This window comes from Galeopterus variegatus, unplaced genomic scaffold (genome assembly GCF_000696425.1).
Source record: "Galeopterus variegatus unplaced genomic scaffold, G_variegatus-3.0.2 Scaffold859, whole genome shotgun sequence".
NCBI lineage: Eukaryota > Metazoa > Chordata > Mammalia > Dermoptera > Cynocephalidae > Galeopterus > Galeopterus variegatus.
In genome coordinates this window covers 145,945-151,356 of record NW_007726970.1, presented here as the reverse complement: position 1 = coordinate 151,356, position 5,412 = coordinate 145,945, and positions in this window count along the sequence as shown.

Genomic DNA, 5,412 nt, shown 5'->3' with positions numbered 1-5,412 from the left:
GAGAAGGGGAAGGGGAGAAATCAGGAAATACCCCAGTCGGATACCTCCCTCCAATCCTACCTGTGGTTCATTCAGAAAACAGCTGCTCATAATATAAGAAATAAATGGATAGTATTTGGATCCCGGCATGAAGTAAGAAGGCGGGACAGGGGCATGGGTGGTTAGCGATGCTTTAGGGAGACTGTTCCAGGAGGAGCAAAGACTTCTGGAGAAAGGAGGGGGTTACTGGATGGGAGTGGGGGTGGGACAGAAGAAGGTTTGTTGGGGTAACAGAGGAGGAAATGAGGAAGGAAAGCCGAAGGGAGGGTAAGAAGAAGAAAAGAAAAAAGATCTATGAGGAAGGGAGGGAAGAATTTGTTGAGGTAGCGTGGAAGAAGGCACAGGCTTTGGAGGAAGGAGGCCTGATTTTGAAACGTTGTTCTGTTAGCCTGCTTGAATGTTAAAATGAAAAAAGAGTGGCAGTTGTAAAGTAATATGGGACAAGGTGTGTGACACGGCGGGGGTAAAGCTCCTTACAAGGAGAATGCTAAGATAAATGCTAGTTGTTCCTGAGCAGGAAGAAAGAGTAAAATGAATGATTAAAGAGGAGGAAAGGGGCACACAGGAAAGAAGAGGAGGAAAGAAAAAAGAGGGAGAAAGGCGGCCTGGATAGGAAACATAGAGGGGAGATGGAAGAAAGAAGAATTTCTATTATTGAATCATATGCAGATACTTCAAAAAATTTGTGGAAAAATAGAATTAAAAGATAATATAAATCTTTCCATGAACTTTTTGAAGTACTCACATATACAGTAGTCCCCCCTTTTCTGCGGTTTCACTTTCCTTGGTTTTATTTACTCAGTCAGCAGTGGTCCAAAAATATGAAATAGAAAATTCCAGAAATAAACAATTTATAAGTTTTAAATTGCGGGCTGTTCTGATCTCGTGCCCTCCTGCTCTGTCCTCCTGGACTGAGTCACGCCTGTGTCCAGCGTCTGCACGCTGGAGATGCTCCTGCCCCTCACTCACTCAGTAGCCCCCTCGGCTATCGGATACTGTACTATTGCAGTGCCTATGTCCAAGTCACCTTGTTTTACTTAGTGATAGCCTGAAAGCACAAGATAGTGATGCTGCCAATTCAGATATGCCAAAAAGAAATCTCAAAGTGCTTCCTTTAAGTGAAAACGTAAAAGTTTTTGTCTAAATAAGAAAAGAAGAAAAAAAATCTTACGTTGAGGTTAAGATTTATTGTAAAAACAAATCTATCCATGAAATTGTAAAGAAGGAAAATTAAATTAGTGCTAGTTTCACTGTTGTAACTCAAACTGCAAACGTTATGGCCACGCCGTGTGATAAGTGCTTAGTTAAGATGGAAAAGGCATGAAATTTGTGGGTAGAAGACATGAACAGAAAACATGATCAGATTGACAGCAACGTGTTGTGCCAGAAAGCTTTGAGACTATATGAAGACTTCAGCAAGGGATTCCCTGAAATGAGTTACTCCAAGCCATTTATTGCAAGTGAGGGATGGTTACACAAATTCAGGAATAAATTTGGACTGAAAAACGTAAAAGTTACTGGAAAGGTTGTGTCTGCTGATGAAGAAGCTGCTGCCACATTTCTGGCAAAGTTAAAGAAGTTGATTAAGGAGAAATGATACCGTCCAAAGCAAGTCTGCAATTGTGATGAAACCAGGATCTCCTGGAAGAAGATGCACAAAAGAACTTACATTCGTAAAAGTGCAAAGGAGGCACCAGGGCATAAAATAAGGACGGATCAACTCTGGTACTATGTGCAATGCTCAGGGCATGTGATAAAGCCAGGCACAGTGTACAGAGTGAAGAACGTGCTCTCAGAAACCAAAACCAGAAGGTTTTGGCAAAAAAACCCACAATGCTTCAACTGTGTAGGATCCTCAAACATCAACATTGTCTGTTCCTGACATCCAACCATTAGCATCATCCTGGTTCAATGATCCAGGATCACCTGAGGCAGATGCTCCTCCCTTTGTCATTGGAAGGTCAATAGTAGCCTAACACTACGTCACAATGACTGTCATTCAGCCACTGCATCTTATGACGTAGGCATTATATCATCTCACATCATCACAAGAAGAAGGGTAGTGCAGTGTAATAAGATACAGACCACATTCACATGACTTTTATTACAGTTCTTGAGAGACAGACCACATTCACATGACTTTTATTACAGTATGCTATAATTGTTCTATTTTATTATTAGTTATTGCTATTAATCTTGTACTGTGCCTAGTTATAAATTAAACTTTATCATAGGTCTGTACGTACAGGAAAAACATAGTATATATAGAGTTTGGTGCTATCTGAAGTTTCAGGCATCCACTGGGGGTCTTGGAACGTATGCCCCATGGATAAGTGGAGATTATTAGTAAGATAGAACTTCTTGTTTTTTGCTTTTTGAATCACATTCCAATGACTGTTGCTTTAGTTCTACCCCATAATGAAGTTTCAGATAATAAAGTGTCTTTAGAGCTCACACCTTCTTCAACAAGAAAGAACTTATGCTGAATTTGTTAAAAGCTTGTTCTACCTTTTTGAAAACAGCTGATCTGGGAATTGAATTTAGTAACTCTTAGCATTGCTTTTCTAGATAGTTCCCTGGAGAATGAAGTTTGGGCCAGCAGAAGGCAGAAACTGAACTGATATTTCAGGGCTATATCACTAAACACATTCAGCAAGAATGCCCTGTGCATCTGTAACTTGATAACATTGCAACGGCATCTGCTCTCTGAATGCACATAAGAAAACTTGTTCCAGAAAGACTTTGTATGTGTTAACAAATATTAGGTTGCGAACTGGAGACTGGGTGAGAGTGTTGCAATCACATGCACATAGAATTTGGAGTTTATACGCACAGCTTGCAAGTGAAATGGTTTAATGAATGGAACGATGAATGCATAATTTCATTATGAGTCATCACTATTAAAATGAAAATTTGATAGATACATAACCAGAAAATGTAGCTATCTATTACAGATACAAGTGCTAATTATATTTTGGCATATATAATTTATGCTCTGAATAATACAGCAAGTAACTGCTTTTGCCCTGTCATGACTATTTTCTAGGGACAACGGGAAAGTTAGTTTAGAAACTGCTTCCTTCCTGTTGTAGTCCTGTGAATGCTGAAGCTGATTCACTCTAAAGTGATCTTCAGTTCCACTTTAGGTGCATAAAAAAGACATTCTCTAGTATAAACTCAAATGCTTAGCCCTAGAAAGTAATTAAAGGACAACTCTTGAAGGAAACTAAACATTAAAGCAGTATATCACTTCTGAGATAGAATGAGGTGCTTTCATTGGTCTGCATCACTTTTCATGAAGATTTTCCTTCTAATTTAAGACTTTTTAAAAAAGTTTACTAATGAAATCATTATTTCTAAAATTTTACTCCAACAGAGTGTATTTGCTCAAGTCATATTTGACCCTCAGAATACAGTTATTGAGAGTCAGGGAAAATATTAACAGTTCCATTTCAATCTAGGGAAATTGAGGATGAGGGAGATTAAATGACTTCCCCAAGATCAGGTAGATCTGTAACTCACCATCTGGTGTTCTTTTTATTTTAAGAAATTTTATACTTACCACCTAACATTTTTTCTAGTTAAAACTTCTATTTTATGAGATCCAGAAATACGAGCACTAGAAGAATGTTTTTTAAAAGGTAGAATAAAAAGAGAAGCCCCAGGCTGAGAGAATATATTTGGAAAAGACATATTTGTTAAAGGACTATTATCCAAAATGTCCAAAAAAAAAAAAAAAAACCTCTTAAAACTCAACAATAAGAAAACACAAACAATCCAATTAAAAAATGTGCCAAAGATCGTAAGACACCTCACCAAAGAAGATATACAGATGGCAAATAAGCATATGAAAATATGCTCCACATTATATGTCATTGGGAAAATGCAAATTAAAACAATAATAACTTTGCTACACATCTATTAGAATGGCCAAAATCCAGAACACTGACAACACCAAATGCTGATAAAGATGTGGAGCAGCAGGAGCTCTCATTCGTTGCTGGTGGCAGTGCAAAATGGTACAGCCACTTTGGAAAACAATTTGTCTATTTCTTATAAAACTAAGCATGCTCTTACCATTACAATGCAGCAATCAGGCTCCTTGGCATTTACCCAAAAGAGGTGAAAACTTATGTCTACACAAAAACCTGCACACGAATGATTACAGCAGCATTATTCACAATTGTCCAAACTTGAAAGCAACCAAGGTATCCTTCAGTAGCTGAATGAATGAATAAACTGTTACATCCAGAACATGACAAATTAAGTGCTAAAAAAGAAATGAGCTATCCAGCCCTGAAGAGACATGGAGGAAACTTAAGTGCATATTTTTAAGTGAAAGAAGCCAATCTGAAAAGTTCATATACTGATTCCAACTATGGGATGTTCTAAAAAAAGGCAAAACTATGGAGACAATAAAAAGATCAGTGGTTGTTAGGAAATGAGAGGTGGGGAGAGGGATGAATAGGCAGAGCACAGAAATTTTTAGGGCAGTGAAAATATTCTGTATGATACTATAATGCTGGACATGCCATTATTCATTTGTCCAAACCTATAGAATGTACACTACTAAGAATGAACCCTCATGTAAACTGTGGGCTTTGGGTGATGATGATTCGTTGATGTAGGTTCATCAATTTAACAAATGTACCACTCTGGTAGGGAATATTGATCATGAGGGAGGCTATATATATGTGGGGGTAAGGGGTATAGGGAGGGAGTATATAGGACACCTTCTCTTTAATTTTTCTGTGAACCTAAAACTGCTATAATAAAATACGTTCTTTAAAAATGCATAGAATGGAGATTACTGGGATAAAATTTTTTTTCTTTCCAGTTGTCAAATACTCATGGCTTTTTTTTCTTTTTGCCTTTTGTTTTGTAGATATTTATGTTTTTAAGGTAAAGTTGGTGAACATTTAAAAAAGATAAACTATAGATTTTCACAATTCTTCTAACAAGAGCATCAACACAATACTTGTATACTAATGGCAGCTGAACGAGACTTCTTGATCTGTGGGCTGCAAGCACAAGCCCATCTAGTAATGAAGTGGGAATGCAAAATGATGTAGGTCATCTTTTTGATTTTTTGATTGATTTTCTATCTGTCTTTATAACAATTAGGAGAGAAAGTCCTGCACACACACACGTAACTTGTGGCAGTTAATTTTACCTGCAGGTTTCATGCAGTGTATTCCTATGTGTGTGCATGTGGTTGAAATGGGAAAAGGAGGTAGATGATAATATAATACAAATATTGATTAATTTACCTAAATTTCCAGAATAGTCTCAACACCTTCTCCAGCCCCTGACCTCCCCCCACTCCCCACCAAACACAGATAGAGATGCCCCAGAGTCCTCGCTTGAATGCCC